Source organism: Stegostoma tigrinum, unplaced genomic scaffold, assembly GCF_030684315.1.
Source record: "Stegostoma tigrinum isolate sSteTig4 unplaced genomic scaffold, sSteTig4.hap1 scaffold_273, whole genome shotgun sequence".
Classification (NCBI taxonomy): domain Eukaryota; kingdom Metazoa; phylum Chordata; class Chondrichthyes; order Orectolobiformes; family Stegostomatidae; genus Stegostoma; species Stegostoma tigrinum.
Window position 1 is genome coordinate 225,114 of NW_026728201.1, and position 17,299 is coordinate 242,412.

The window sequence follows — 17,299 nt, forward strand, 5'->3', positions numbered from 1 at the left end:
GGTAATATTAGTATAATTGAGGATTCTATTAGTCAGTGACATCAGCTGAGTTATCTGCTTGTTGCCATGTTATCAGGATTAAAGGTAAAGCCTTACCACGCCATTTGGCCACTCCTTAGAGAGACACAACTGGTTATGATTTAACCTGAAGATCACCATGCCTCAGGCAAGTAGAGCGGTTGAGGCGAAGACCCTTTGTGGTAAGGTCACTGGTGTGGCAATTGAGCCCTCTCTGCAGGGCATCACTCTGCATCACAAACCAACCGTTCAGCCAACTGAATTTGAATAGAGTTTAGGATTGGAGAGCAATCCATGCAATTCTATTTTTTTGAATGAATGTTTCTCACTGGGACTATCTCACTGGCAAACTTTTTAAAAGCCAGCTCAGCCATACAGGCGAGATCAGTTCCTGATCTCAGCTGAATTTTTTGACCTGGGGTGGGTCAGCGTTAGGAGTTCAGTGATTGGAATGAATTCTCATGAAGTTAGCGAGAGGGATGCTACACGTGAATAAATCGATGTTTTGAAAAGCGGATGAGATATGAGCAATAGTTTAATTGATGTGGACGACCAGCCACAATCATCATCAACGGTGGAGCAGGCTTGAGCGGCCATGCAACATTGTGCTGCTGCTATTTGACTTGTTCTGTGGAAAGGAAGGAAAATGGTCAAAGTGTCAAAAATGCTGAAGACCGCATCATTCTACAACCTCAAAATTTGATTGTGTTCAGCATATTATCACTACTGGTACCCCTAAATCCTGGTCTATCATCTCAGCAGCTCGACTCTGCCCAAAAGCTGGTTACTTGTGACATTTTTGAAGCATCTTCCCAAGTCTGAAACTCATTTTTGCTTTTGTAGAATCAGAGTTGGCGTGTGGAAGGAGGTCTCCTGGCATATCATAGCTCTTTGAAATAACTCCCCAATTCGTCCCCCTCTGCTTGGCAATGACTTCAACCACTTATGTAATCTCTTTATTGGAGAGAAACTTTGAAGACATCTGAAAGGAGTATTAACGATCCCAGAATACAACTGAGCCTTATTAAGTTGTTAGTTCTGATGATCAAGAGCTTGATCAAAGAGGATTCTTTTAAAAAGTGCCTTAAAAGAGGAAATGTACAGAGGCTAAGAGGTGTCGGAAGTTAGTGAGTTTTGCGAAGATTTGTTGCTCAGGTTGAGGTTCTGGATGTGAGTTTGCTCGCTGAAGGTGTAGGAAGTCTCTTCTTGGGTTTGAAGCCTACACAATTAAATGTTTGGCAACCAGTAGTGGGCCGTTTGAAATCAAGAGTGGGCAAGAGGACATAATTAGACGAGTGCAGATATCCTGAATTATGGTTGGACTGGTGGAGATTACGAAAATAGCGATTGGCAGAGCCAAGGAACGATTTGGAAACAAAAATGAGAATTTAATAAAATTACTGTTAATACTATCAGTCAGGTAGAAAGTACAGAGAATAGGATTTGGTTCAAGATGAGACTCGGGCAGTGGAGATTTAGACGACATCAAGCTTTCAATGGGCAAATGTGGGACTCAAACAGGCAATGCATTGGAGTTGTCAGGTCCAGAAGTGAAGTAGTTCCAGATGAAGGTTTCACTGCTAATGAGTCAAGACAAGAGACAGGTAGGCAGTATTAAAAAGATGTAAAGAGACAGCTTTAGGGATTGCATGAATGTGTGGTCGGACGTTCATCGTGGGATAAACAAGATGCCAAGGTTGTGCTGAGACAAGTGTAACATAACATTGTTGCCAAGGAGGAGTAATGCAGTCCGTAGGAAGTGAATAGAGATTGGTGTGGGGACCACAAACAGTGGTCTTCCCACTTTTAAATTGTTATCTCTACGTAGTTGCGCAACTTTATGTTCTGTTCAAAAGGCTTTACTGACAAGAAAGCAGAAGTTAGCCATTTGTTTACTTGTCAATATATCTTGATTTTTCCACCATCTTCTCCAATTATGAACACAACATGTGCAGTGTACTAAGTGAACCATTCAAACCTTCAAAGGAAATGTTAAAATTGTGGAATATAAAGTTAAATTTATTTTATTGAAAATTTAAATAAATTACATGAAGGTTTGACCAAGACTGAAAGGAATTAGATGGAACACCAGATGAATAAAACAAGCAGTAGTAAGGTGGTATTAGCTGGATGTTCCTGAAGAAAGAGAACACAGCCAACCTTTCTTCCATCAGGGGGATTAATTGTGAGGTGTCAAACACAGTCGATTAAATCATTCGTTCTGTCTTTACTGCCAGACTGTACAATGAACATAGAACATAGAACAGTACAGCACAGCACAGCACAGGCCCTTCAGCCCACAATGTTGTGCCGACCATTGATCCTCATGTATGCACCCTCACATTTCTGTGACCATATGCATGTCCAGCAGTCTCTTAAATGACCCCAATGACCTTGCTTCCACAACTGCTGCTGGCAACGCATTCCATGCTCTCACAACTCTCTGTGTAAAGAACCCGCCTCTGACATCCCGTCTATACTTTCCACCAACCAGCTTAAAACTATGACCCCTCGTGCTAGCCATTTCTGCCCTGGGAAATAGTCTCTGGCTATCAACTCTATCTATGCCTCTCATTATCTTGTATACCTCAATTAGGTCCCCTCTCCTCCTCCTTTTCTCCAATGAAAAGAGACCGAGCTCAGTCAACCTCTCTTCATAAGATAAGCCCTCCAGTCCAGCCAGGACCCTGGTAAACCTCCTCGGAACCCTCTCCAAAGCATCCACATCTTTCCTATAATAGGGCGACCAGAACTGGATGCACTATTCCAAGTGCGGTCTAACCAAAGTTTTACAGAGCTGCAACAAGATCTCACGACTCTTAAACTCAATCCCCCTGTTAATGAAAGCCAAAACACCATATGCTTTCTTAACAACCCTGTCCACTTGGGCGGCCGTTTTAAGGGATCTCTGTATCTGCACACCAAGATCCCTCTGTTCCTCCACTCTGCCAAGAATCCTATCCTTAATCCTGTACTCAGCTTTCAAATTCAACCTTCCAAAATGCATCACCTCGCATTTATCCAGGTTGAACTCCATCTGCCACCTCTCAGCCCATCTCTGCATCCTGTCAATGTCCCGCTGCAGCCTACAACAGCCCTCAATACTGTCAACGACACCTCCGACCTTTGTGTCGTCTGCAAACTTGCTGACCCATCCTTCAATCCCCTCATCCAAGTCATTAATAAAAATTACAAACAGTAGAGGCCCAAGGACAGAGCCCTGTGGAACCCCACTCACGACTGACTTCCAGGCAGAATATTTTCCTTCTACTACCACTCGCTGTCTTCTGTTGGCCAGCCAATTCTGTATCCCAGCAGCTAAGTTCCCTTGTATCCCATTCCTCCTGACCTTCTGAATGAGCCTACCATGGGGAATACTATGGTTGTAATATTTCCTTTTTTAAAGGCTCAAGGTTAGACATACTTCTCATTTTATAAATTTTAAGAAGTTGGCTTATTGTCAAGTCATGGTAGGATTGAAAACATATCCTACAACTGTGTGAAGTCAGAAGTCACATGACACCAGCTTATAGTCCAACAGGTTCATTTCAATTCACACAAGCTATTGGAGTTCAGCCCCTTCATCAGGTGCAGTTCGTGAGGTGACCACACAGACACACAGCTTATAAGCAGAGAGATCAAAAGATCATAGAATTGGCCTGAGTGGAGTGTCAGATAATAACTCTTTCCAGGCGACCAAGAGTGTTAAAGGCAAGGAGAGTGTTTATAAAGTCAATGTCAGTGCTGTGTTGTCATGATAATCAGGCAGCGCAACAGGAATGTACAAGGTGACATCTCAGGTCAGACTCTGACTTGTAGTTTAGAGGCTTGTGTTCAGAATCTGTCGTAGAGTTTTAAACTTTATTTCAAAAGCAAGAATTTATAAGATACCACACTGACTGTAACTGCAAGTTGTGTGCTTCTTCAACAAAATATCTGCAAATAAACAAACGTCCTGGATGAAGACTTATTATCTGACACTCCACTCACACCAGTTGTATGATCTTTTGATCTCTCTGCTTATAAATTGTGTGTCTGTGTGTTTTCCTCTCTGACCGCATGTGATGAAGGGACTGCACTTCAAATCTTGTGTGATTTCAAATAAACCTGTCAGATTATAACCTGATGCCATGTGGCTTCTGACTTTGTCTATCCTAGTCCAACACCAGCACCTCCACATTATAAGTGTTTGGAACCAAGTCAGTGCAACAGGTACATGTCAAACATTTGACTTCGGAAGGATGCCTAGTGCCGACAAATTCATTAATAACAAAGGATTTCTCCATTGTGCCATCTATCGTAACATGCTGCGTCTCACAGTCATAATGAAAGGATGCCCACTTTAATTTAGCACGGCCAAGAATAGTTATGGACATTTTTAGCATGGGAGGAGGCCATTCAACCTATTTTATCTGTACCAGCTCTCTCCCAGAGCAACAAAATTAATCCTTTTCTCGAACTCATTCCACATATTTCACAGAATTGAAATATATAGGTACATAGTTAAGAGATTTTAACATCAAGTGAGCAGTTCTTGCACTTCACCTTGTCACTAAAAATGGAAAACGTGACTTCGAAAGAGTGGGTCTTTATTTTGTTCTGTTGTGATGATGAAGAAGATGCAAGTCCAAGTGCTGGAACTGGCCTCTTGAACTTTTCAACGTGTATAAAATGAATTCTGTGCGCATCGACTAAAAACAGTTTTATGGAAGGAAAAGGTACCAAAGAAGATTTGGTGTATTGTACTTGATGCTATTATACTCCAACCTGTGAAAACAGAACTCTACGACTGTGAGTGTTGAGATCTGAGAGGTTGCTATCTTGTTTGAATTTACATTGCTAAGTCTAGGCCTATTTTCCCAACAGCAAAATTGGTAATCCAGAAAGAAATGGATATTTGTCGCATTTGTTAGCTCTAAGTGTCTGGTCAAAGTTAGAGTACAGTTTCCTCATATACAGGTGCTTAACCTGCTTTTACAGTTTGAACATTTGTTGTGCCAATGAAAATTGTTTGAATGGTTTCACCTCCAGTTTTCTTCTTTATACATATTTAGTATTTTTCCATGGTAAGGACTGTCTGCAAAATCTGACATTGGGTTTTGAAAGACATCAGCCTTTATTTTGGAGAGATAATGGTAACTGCAGATGCTGGAGAATGCGAGATAACAATATGTCGAGCTGGATGAACACAGCAGGCCAAGCAGCATCTTAGGAGCACAAAATCTCACGTTTCGGGCCTCGACCCTTCATCAGAGAGGCTGAAGGGCCTAGACCCGAAACATCAGCTTTTGTGCTCCAGGGATGCTGCTTGGACTGCTGTGTTCATCCAGCTCCACACTTTGTTGTCTTAGATAGACTGGGCTTGTTTTTGCTGAGGTTGAGAAGAGTAAGGAGGTGATTTCCTTGAAGTATATATGATTCCGAATGGTCTTCATGAGGAATATGTAGAAAGATTTTTCCTATACTTTGGCGAGCGCTGAACTCGGGACACTTATGCAAAATTTGGACTTGCCACTTCAGGACAGATGAGCAGAGCATTTTTTCTCTGATAGTTGTATGACATTGGAACTAGCTGCCTCATAAGATGACAGAGTTGGGGTCATTGAATATTTTAAGGTGGACTTAGATTCTTGTAAGGCAGGGAAAAGGTCTTTGTTAATTGGAGTCATACCAAGCACAAAGGAAAACGTTTGTGATTGTTAGACATAGTCATTTCACCTCCAGAACATCTCTTTCAGCGTTCGTCAGGGCAGCATCCAAGGCCCAAACATCTGTGCTGCTTCAGCTTCTCTCTATAAAGTCAGAAGTGGGGATGTTCACTGATGACTCCACAATGTTCAGTACCATTACCATCTCCTTAGATAATAAAGCAGTCCATGTTTAAATGCAGCAAGACCAGTATATTATCCAGGCTTAGGCTGATAAGTGCTCGGTAATATTTGCACCACACAAGTGCCAAGCAATGGCCATCTCCAACAAGGGAGAATTTAGCCATCATCTCTTGATATTTATTGCTGTTACCATCGCTGCATCCCCCACTGTCAACATCAGAGGTGTTACTATTAACCAGAAACTGAACAAGATCGGCTACATAAATACTATGGATTCAAGAACAGGCCACCCCGTTGTAGAACATAGAACATAGAACATAGAACAGTACAGCACAGAACAGGCCCTTCAGCCCACAATGTTGTGCCGACCATTGATCCTCATGTATGCACCCTCAAATTTCTGTGACCATATACATGTCCAGCAGTCTCTTAAATGACCCCAATGACCTTGCTTCCACAACTGCTGCTGGCAACGCATTCCATGCTCTCACAACTCTCTGCGTAAAGAACCTGCCTCTGACATCCCCTCTATACTTTCCACCAACCAGCTTAAAACTATGACCCCTCGTGCTAGCCATTTCTGCCCTGGGAAATAGTCTCTGGCTATCAACTCTATCTATGCCTCTCATTATCTTGTATACCTCAATTAGGTCCCCTCTCCTCCTCCTTTTCTCCAATGAAAAGAGACCGAGCTCAGTCAACCTCTCTTCATAAGATAAGCCCTCCAGTCCAGGCAGCATCCTGGTAAACCTCCTCTGAACCCTCTCCAAAGCATCCACATCTTTCCTATAATAGGGCGCCCAGAACTGGACGCAGTATTCCAAGTGCGGTCTAACCAAAGTTTTATAGAGCTGCAACAAGATCTCACGACTCTTAAACTCAATCCCCCTGTTAATGAAAGCCAAAACACCATATGCTTTCTTAACAACCCTGTCCACTTGGGTGGCCATTTTAAGGGATCTATGTATCTGCACACCAAGATCCCTCTGTTCCTCCACGCTGTCAAGAATCCTATCCTTAATCCTGTACTCAGCTTTCAAATTCAACCTTCCAAAATGCATCACCTCGCATTTATCCAGGTTGAACTCCATCTGCCACCTCTCAGCCCATCTCTGCATCCTGTCAATGTCCCGCTGCAGCCTACAACAGCCCTCTACACTGTCAACGACACCTCCGACCTTTGTGTCGTCTGCAAACTTGCTGACCCATCCTTCAATTCCCTCGTCCAAGTCACTAATAAAAATTACAAACAGTAGAGGCCCAAGGACAGAGCCCTGTGGAACTCCACTCACCACTGACTTCCAGGCAGAATATTTTCCTTCTACTACCACTCGCTGTCTTCTGTTGGCCAGCCAATTCTGTATCCCAGCAGCTAAGTTCCCCTGTATCCCATTCCTCCTGACCTTCTGAATGAGCCTACCATGGGGAACCTTATCAAATGCCTTACTGAAGTCCATATACACCACATCCACAGCTCGACCCTCATCAACCTTTCTAGTCACATCCTCAAAAAACTCGATAAGGTTTGTAAGGCATGACCTACCCCTCACAAAGCCGTGTTGACTGTATTTGATCAAGCCATGCTCTTCCAGATGGTCATAAATCTTATCCCTCAGAATCCTTTCTAACACCTTGCAGACGACAGACGTGAGACTTACCGGTCTATAATTGCCGGGGATTTCCCTATTTCCTTTCTTGAAGAGAGGAATTACATTTGCCTCTCTCCAGTCCTCAGGTACGACTCCAGTGGAGAGCGAGGATGCAAAGATCTTCGCAAGTGGCGAAGCAATTGCATTTCTCGCTTCCCAAAGCAGCCGAGGACAAATCTGATCCGGGCCTGGCGACTTGTCAATCTTAATGTTTGACAAAATTTTCAGCACATCAGCTTCGTCTATCTCTATCCATTCCAGCATGCACACCTGCTCTTCAAAGGTTTCATTCACTACAAAGTTCGTTTCTTTCGTAAAGACAGAAGCAAAAAACTCATTTAGGGCTTCCCCTACCTCCTCAGGCTCCACACACAAGTTCCCTATGCTATCCCTGATCGGCCCTACTCTTTCTTTGATCATTCTCTTATTCCTCACGTAAGTGTAAAATGCCTTTGTGTTTTCCCGGATTCCTTCTGCCAAGCCTTTCTCGTGCCTCCTCCTGGCTCTCCTCAGACCATTTTTGAGCTCCTTCCTTGCCTGCATGTAATCCTCTCTAGCTGAACTTGACCTCCACCTTATGTAAGCTACCTTCTTCCTTTTCACTAGAAGCTCCACCGCTCTCGTCATCCAAGGTTCCTTAATCTTACCCCTTCTTGCCTGTCTCAGAGGGACATATTTACTCATCACTCCCAACAACTGTTCCTTAAACCATCTCCACATGTCTATAGTTCCCTTACCATGGAACAACTGCTCCCAGTCCATGCTTCCTAACTCATGTCTAATCACATCATAGTTTCCTCTTCCCCAATTAAATATCCTCCCATTTTGCCTAATCCTCTCCTTCTCCATAGCTATGTAGAACGTGAGGCAGTTATGGTCACTATCACCAAAATGCTCTCCCACCACAAGATCTGATACCTGCCCCGGCTCGTTTCCGAGCACCAAGTCTAGAATGGCCTCTCCCCTCGTCGGCCTGTCAACGTACTGCGGTAGGAAACCCTCCTGAACACACCTTACAAAAACAACTCCATTCAAATCTTCTGCTCGAAGGAGGTTCCAATCAATATTAGGAAAGTTAAAGTCACCCATTACAACAACCCTACTGCGTGCGCACTTTTCCAAAATCTGTCGACCTATGCTTTCTTCAATCTCCCTGCTGCTATTGGGGGGCCTGTAGTAAACCCCTAACGAGGTGACTACTCCCTTGCTGTTCCTAATTTCCACCCATACTGACTCAGTAGGCAGATCTTCCTCGACAAAGGAAGCTTCTGTAGCTGTGATACCCTCTCTGATTAGTAGTGCTACACCCCCTCCTCTTTTTCCCCCCTCCCTATTCTTTTTAAATGTTCTGAACCCTGGAAGATCCAGCAACCATTCCTGCCCATGAGAAACCCATGTCTCTGTTATGGCCACAACATCATAGCACCAGGTACTGATCCATGCTCTAAGTTCATCACTTTTATTCCTGATACTCCTTGCATTAAAGCAAACACACTTTAACCGATCCCTTGGTTCCTTCCCAGGAAAATCCTTCCCACTAGCTGGTCTACCTCCTGTTACTGCCTCACCTGCATCAACGCTCACCTCTGGTATACAGCTCAGGTTTAAACCCTCTCGAACTACTCGAGCAAACCTTCCACCCAGGACATTGGTCCCCTTCCAGTTCAGATGCAACCCGTCCTTCTTGTACAGGTCCCACCTTCCCCAGAAGGCATCCCAATTATCAACATATCTGAAGCCCTCCCTCCTACACCAGCTGCGTAGCCACGTGTTCAGCTGCGCCCGCTCCCTGTTCCTCACCTCGCTATCTCGTGGCACCGGTAGTAAACCAGAGAACGCTACTCTGTTCGTCCTGCTCTGCAGCTTCCATCCTAACTCCCTGAAATCACTTTTTATATCCTCAAACCTATTTCTGGCTATATCATTTGTGCCAATATGTGACACGATTTCTGGCTGTTCACCCTCCCGTTTTAGAACCTTATACACCCGATCGGAGACGTCCCGGACCCTGGCACCAGGGAGGCAACATACCTTCCGGGAATCCCGATCTTGCCCACAAAATCTCCTGTCGATTCCCCTAACTATCGAGTCCCCTACCACGAGTACTTTTCTATTCTGCCCCCTTCCCTTCTTTGTCACAGTGTCAGGCTCAGTGCCAGAGAACTGACTACTATGGCTTTCCTCTGGTAGGTCATCCCCCCCAGCAGTATCCAAAATGGTATACTTATTGCTGAGGGGAATGCCCACAGGGGATCTCTGCACTGTCTGTCTGTCCCCTTTCCTCCCCCTAACTGTAACCCATCTATCCTCGTCCTGAGCCTTAGGAGTGACCAACTCCCGGTAACTCCTCTCAATTACCCCCTCTGCCTCCCGAATGATCCGTAGTTCATCCAGCTCCAGCTCCATTTCCCTAACACGCCTTGCTGATATATATGGTCACTGCTTTCCTTCCCGGCTGCCCCTCTGGTCCTCGTCACTTCCTCTGCTGCTCCCGCTCCTTCTCTGAAAGAGGAAAAACACCGCTGCCCGCTACCGGTAAGTAATTTTAAAAATAAACTGCTTTACCTTAGCTGCAGTCTTCCGGGTCCGTCTTGCCTCCGCTGCTGCTCGCACTCTGTGTGCAGATGATTTTCGTCACTCCATTTTTACCAAGATTTAACTGGAAATTTGGGATTTGTCATATTTCTGAAGAGTCGAACAGCAGCATGCTTTTCTTTTCGTTAATTCTTTGTAATTTCTTGCAATTAAAACTTCTGTTGCCAGAAAAAGAAATGATGTGGCTGAGCGACTTTTTTCGAATGTCTTGTGAGAAGTGCCATTCAGAGGTGGTCACATTGTTACCTTCTGATCAGTCTGGATCAGTCGGGCTGGATATGAGATGAGGCTGGGGGTGGGAAGATTTTGAAGCAGGTACTTGAGAGAAAGCAGCCTCTCCCTACAGTCAAACCCTTTAACCCTGGCAATGTTCTTGTAAATCTTTTCTGAACCCTTTCAAATTTCACGACAACTTTCCGAGAGCAAGGAAACCTGAATTGAATGCAGTATTCCAAAAATGGCCTAACCAATGTCCTTTGTAGCTGCAACATGACTTCCCAACTTCTATATTTAGTGCTGTGACCAAGAAAAGCAAGCATATTAAACACCTTCTTCTCTACCTGCAACTCCACTTTCAAGGAACTCTGAACCTGCTCCCCAAGTTTGTTTGGCGACACTGCTGAGGACCTCACCATTAAGTGTATAAGTTCTGCCCTGATTTTCCCAACCAAAACCTAAAACCATTTCTGCATTAAACCTAATTGTCTGCTATTTGCTTGGTGGTATATATAAAAAGGGAAGAGTTTATGCTTGTTCAGGCAACGCATACCCGACATCCAGAGGTTGATTTCCTAATGGCTTGAATTGGAACTGGTTAACAGATTGAGTTTTGGGATGCCTCAGGATGTCTTTATGTGTGATGTGCATCAGGCAGGTGTCAAATTGTAATTTCAAATGCAGTTCTGCATACAGATAGCATAAAGTAAGGAAGAAGAACAGGACTTAGTAGTATTATCCTTCAAAGCCTTTTTGAGTTGTTTTGTCCTGTTTTAGAACATAGAACATAGAACATAGAACAATACAGCGCAGAACAGGCCCTTCGGCCCTCGATGCTGTGCCGACCTGTGAACTAATCTAAGCCCCTGCCCCTACACTATCCCATCATTATCCATATGCATATCCAAGGACTGTTTAAATGCCCCTACTGTGGCTGAGTTAATTACATTGGCAGCAAGGGTGTTCCATGCCCTTACCACTCTCTGAGTAAAGAACTTGCCTCTGACACCTGTCTTAAATCTATCACCCCTCAATTTGTAGCTATGCCCCCTTGTACACAGCGTAGACACATTGTAGCCCATTCATCAGGAAGATCCACTGTGAAGCAAGTAACAGGTCTCCAGGCAAAAAAAAACACATAATCCTACATGGTGTGTTCTACACAACCCTAGCAGGCAAAGGGGGAATGTGATAGATCCTAAAATGTGGGATTATGGCAGTTGTCTTGCAAGGAGGAAGCTAAGGACATTGAGCAGAAAGGCCATCCCCTTCTGCATGATACAGCAGAGCAGCAAGAAATGCAATCCAGTCCCAACAAATGTGAATGGGGTACAAGGATTACCCATTTATGATAAGATATGGTGGTGCTCAAAGGCATGCAGTCTGTTTCTGTTCTTAGAGGCAAATGTAGTTTCCATGTATTTGTTTTTTTTTGTTTACTTTTGCTGCTGTTGAAGGCTTTCCTGTACGGGATGTCCCACATTGAACTGTAGGAGGATGCTGGAATCCATAGGGCTTTGGGGAAAGGGTAGCATTGAATCAGGCAGGTTTGTAAGGTGGGATGTGACTTAGGACAGGCAAGTTATGTAGGTTGGTGCTTACACAGCGATAGATGTACAAACCTGAACCTGCATGAGCAAATAAGTGTCAGCTATGCTGCTGTTGTGTTCTGAGCCAGCAGTCATGTGTGGTTACTGTATCAGCGCGTGCACAATGAAGGGCAAGTCAAGACTGTCAACAACTGACCAGTGCACAGCTAAAATTCAAAGATGGTGCCAGTTCGAGGGATCCCAAGAAATCCCAACAGTGCTAAGTACTTACACCTACATCGAGTAGGAGAATGTGACGAGTGGCATGCGATGGAGACGTGGTACATATCAGAAGGGCTCAAATCTTTTGTCTTCAATGAGGCAAGTTGAGATGATAACTCAAAAAAAACCTGCTAGGCCTCACAGACTGTCTGTGAAACTCACCAAAAATTGCAACAGATTTCTAGTAAGATTCAGCCCACAGGGAATTGGGTTAGAGGCAAGTTTCAACCCCGGTCTGTGTACGCTAGTGGGTTGAGGTACACATATGTTTCAGCATCGGTTCAAGCACCCATGTGCTGTGAAAGTCACCATCAAAGAATTAACCAGTCATCACCTTTTGTTGCAAGTAAAAGGTTTTCACTCTGAGTGGCGGAAGGAAGTTAGCAAGCCAATCAAAGAAAATGGACAAGAGAATTTTGACTAACCTGCGAGGACAAGAATCCCAAAATGAGCTTTTAATGATCTACTCTCCACAAATAACTCAGAGACTGATATGTATCAGTTTTAACTTTTATCTTTTTTGGACACACCACATTTCTAGCCTAATGTATACGTGGAGTATTGTTATTTATTCCTGCATTTAGTAACGAGCAAACTTTTTCATTAAACCAAAAAAGCATGGTTAAATTGGCTCCTTTTAAAGCACAAATTAAGTTGGGTCAGGGCAAAAGGTATCAATAAGGGAGGGGTTCCTTTCTAATAACTTTGCTGTGACCAACCTATATGAGCAGCTGAATAAAGAAAAGAAGTCCAGCACTTCTTTCCTCATCCAGAAGCTTGATAATTTGGGGAATCTTATCTAGAAGTGTATTAAATTAAGAAGCCTTTCTCAGGGACTGGTCATTACAGGTCTTCCCAAACTGACAGCAGAGATTATTGGATAAGAAATCAATTCTGTAGTTCATATTCCAGGAGTTTGCAATTGGACTGCTGATAAATATTGTATTTTTGGCCTTGTTAATTTTAAGGGAGAGATGTTGCATTGATACTAAATCTATTCTGTATCAATAACAGTCTGATTCTCCACATAATGTCCCCCAAACTGTGCATTTATTTTAACTCATTCACAGGATGAGGGCAGCATATTGGTCATTCCTAATTGCCCAGAGGGCAGTTAAGAGTCAACCACATTGCTGTGGGTTTGGAGTCACCAATTATGGATGGCAGTTTCCTTCCTGAAAGGACATTAGTGAACTAAATGGGTTTTTCCCCCACAATCAATGACGGATTCATAGTCATCATTAAATTCCTAATTCCAGATTTCTTTTAAAAATTGAATTCAAATTCCACCAATTTCCGGGTCCCCAGAACAATACCTGGATTAATATCCTAGTGATAATACCACTAGGCCATCCCATTGTATTTTATTAAGTTCATTCCATTAAAGCAATATCTTTGTTTGCACATTCCATTACCAATGATAGGTAAAGAGCACAACTACTGACAGCATCCACTGGTACTGGGAGACATGCAATTTTAAAGTCCGAAAAGGAATATGCACGGAATGACAAGTCAATGGCAGTTTGACATTGACAGTTACAAAATACAGGGGTAGCCTGTAAATTTAAACAGCTGTAGGCAGTGACTTTTACAGCACTAGTTACATGAGAAAATTGATTTATTTTTGTCAATATTGAATTTTTAACCAGTAATATTTCTGCTTTTAAAATTGGCATGCAAGGAGTTAACACCCAAGGCCACAAAGCTTTTGTCAGGCAAAAATTTAAACAGACAGTTGTCACAGATTGTTCTGCTCACAATGTAAATTTATTTCAACTCATGCAATGGAATCAGGTGTGTTAATTGGTTAAGGCTAACTGTCATTTGTAATCCTAAACACCTTGTGGTAATGCTGAAGATAATTTCACTGCTGGAGAAGACCACCATCATAATATATGGTCATTTAATCTGATTCAATCAAGTCCTGATTTACCAGAAGCCGAGGGAGAAATCTGCAGCATTATGAAGCAAAGCCATTTCACTAACAGAGACAGCAGGAACTACAGATGCTGAAGAATCTGAGATAACAAGGTGTAGAGCTAGACGAACACAGCAGGCCAAGCAGCACCAGAGGGGCAGGAAGGCCGACGCCCCGGGCCTGGACCCCCCCCCGACCCCTTTCTGAAGAAGGGTCTATGCCCGAAACGCCAGCCTCCCCGCCCCTCCGACGCTGCCCGGCCCGCTGTGTCCATCCAGCTCCACACCCCGTCATCCCATTTCACTAACAACCTGCTCTACTATCCCACTTCACCAACAAGCTGCTCCAATACCATCTCATCAATATCCTGCTCAAATCAAATATCATTTCACCAATAACCTGCTTCAAATACAATTTGTTGACAAACTACTCCAATACCATCTCACTAGCAGCCTGCTCCCATACCATCTCATCAAAAACTTGTTCTCATAACATCTCACCAACAAATTGCCCCAAATAATCTCTCCAATAACCTGCTCTATTACCATCTTACCAACTACCTGCTCCAGTATCCTCTTAGCAACAAATTTCTCCAGTACATCTCACCAACAACCTGTGCCAATACTATCTCACTAATAAGTATTCTAGAGCAGTGATCTGGACTCTCCAATCAGGGAGACATTATCACTTCAAAATTCCCCTCAAACTCACCATTACTGCAAACTGTAGCAGATTCCAAGTAATACCACAATACCTTCTTGGGGAAAAAACATGCTCTCAATAAATTCAACATTCACAGCATGCCTGAAAGCTTGAGAACAAAACAATCACACAGCGTGTGCGAGAGATAATGGGAACTGCAGATGCTGGAGAATCCAAGATAACAAAGTGTGGAGCTGGATGAACACAGCAGGCCAAGCAGCATCCCAGGAGCACAAAAGCCGACGCCCCGGGCCCAGGCCCCCCACCAGAAAAGGGGGACGGGGAGAGGACTCCGAAACAAATAGGGAGAGAGGGGGAGGCGGCCCCTTGACCTGTCCGTCTTCCCTGGACTGACCTATCCCCTCACTAGTTTTGTTACTTACTTCTACATTTATTAAATCCACTTTTTTTTAAAGCATTCTTTCACAGGATGAGAGCACTGCTGGCAAGGCTAACATTCATTTCCCATCCAGGAATGGCTTGGTGGGCCATTTTGGAAGTCAATAGAGAGTCAGCCATATCCCAGTGAATTTGAAGTCATATACCAGAATTGCTGAGGAAGGCAGATTCCCTTCCCTGAAGAATAGTTTAGTGAATTCAGTTTTCTGTTACAACAATTTATGATAGTTTCATCATCACTGTTACTTTTAACTCGAGATCTTTATTAATTGAATGTCATTTTCAGCAGATGCTTTTGTATTTTGTATTTAATATTAGGATGTTAGTTTTAATTTAATTTCTTCTTTACATTTAATCATTAATTTCAGGATATTTCTCAGATTTTATACGCTTCCTCTCCATTAGGTTTTTAAAGAAGAAATTGCCCCAGTCAAACAAGAAGTCAAAATATTAAATGATCTGGCCAGTCAGTTATCTCCACTTGATGTCTCTTTCTCTCCAAAGATTTCTCACCAGCTTGATGACTTAAATATGAGGTTGAAATTTATACAAGTAACAGTGAAAACATTTTCTAAACTCGCCAATCTGTTGTAGAAAGCATGTACAAATAATTTGGCTTCAAATATATGAGCAAGATAAAGAACCCTTTCAATTTAAGCAAGCAATTAATATTTTATTATCATGGTTCATGAAGTTATTTAGTTTTATAATATTTCTTTTCCAAAAATACAATGTTCTGGTCTGTAGTCTGCACTTTAGAATGTAATCGCAAAACAAAATCCAAATAGTGAGAGATGTGAGCATCCGAACTACAGTCTGAAATGGTTCAGGACTGGAACAATTTGAATATATTCATGATGAAGCTGCAGGTCGCAGATATTTTTCCCGATCCATCTAAAAGAATTTGGAATTGGACCATTGTGCTCACTGCTGTACACTTCAGTATTATGTATTGTTTCATATTTTAAGTCCCTGAGAAAGACAAACTTTAATGAATTACAACAAAGATATACTTGATACATTGAAGGAAAGAATGACATAAAATTGTGTGAACTGAATGTATTTCTTTCAACTGAGCAGATTTTGATTGATGTCAGCAAAGTAGTACATGAAAATATTCTTTATCCCATAAAGCCTCATGAAATGTTTTATTGAGCAAATTATTTCAGTCTTGTTCTGTGTCAGTAGCTTGCTTGGCCATTTAGCACAATAAAACTCCTTATCAGTTCTAGAAAGCAGACAAAAACATAAGAAATAGCACCAGGATCTGGATGTTCTACCTCTCGACCCTGCCTCACCGTCCGATAAGAACATGGCTGACCTGCCCAGGACTCAACTCCTCAACTTCTCTATTTCAAAAATCTTATCGACCACCTTGTTTAAATACTTTCAGTGATGTCCCTTTCACAATTCTCTTGTATTCTAAACAATCGCTACCTGCTGAGAGAAGAAATTCCTTTGCATCTCCGGTTTCAATAAATGTTCCCTTCTTCTGTAACTATGTTGCTGAGTTTGAGATTTCCACACTAATGGAAACATTGTCTTCACATCTAGCCTGTCAAGCCCCCTCAAAATTTTGTGTTTCAGTAAGATCACCCCTCATTCTTCTAAACTTGAATGAATAAAGACCTCCTGTGTAACCATTCTTGATAAATCATGATCCGATGAATCAGCCCAGTGAATCTCTTTTGAACTGCTTCCCATGGCTGTGTATCCTTTCTTGTATTTCTCCAAGTGTGACCTCCTCGATAGCCTGATCAGTTGCAAAAAAACTTGCCCATTTTTGAACTAAAACCTCCTTCCAATAAAGGCCAAAATTCCATTTGCCTTCTTAATTACTTGCATCACCATCGTCATGGCTCACATCAACTCCAACCTACCAAAGTGCTTTGATCCTTTGCAATTCACCTACCACTGCAACAGGTCTCCAGCTGATACCGTCTCCCTGGCCTGACAGTCATCCCTGGAATGTCTGGATAACAAGGATACCTACATCAGGCTGTTACTTATTGATCAGAGCACCACCTTCCACACTGTAATTCCAAACAATCTCCTCTCTAAACTCTGAGACCTACGCCTCAGCATCCCTCTCTGTAACAGGATTCTCGACTTCCTGACCCAGAGACCACAATCAGTAAGGATAGATGACAACACTTCCTC

The 17,299-nt window shown here is 42.9% G+C and overlaps 1 protein-coding gene across 1 annotated transcript in view; it reads left to right on the top strand.

Annotated features, from left to right (window-relative positions):
* The window catches only part of LOC132208052 (uncharacterized), a 93,875-nt gene that overhangs the window by 49,923 nt on the left and 26,653 nt on the right, over nucleotides 1-17,299 (top strand). The window lies entirely within an intron of this gene.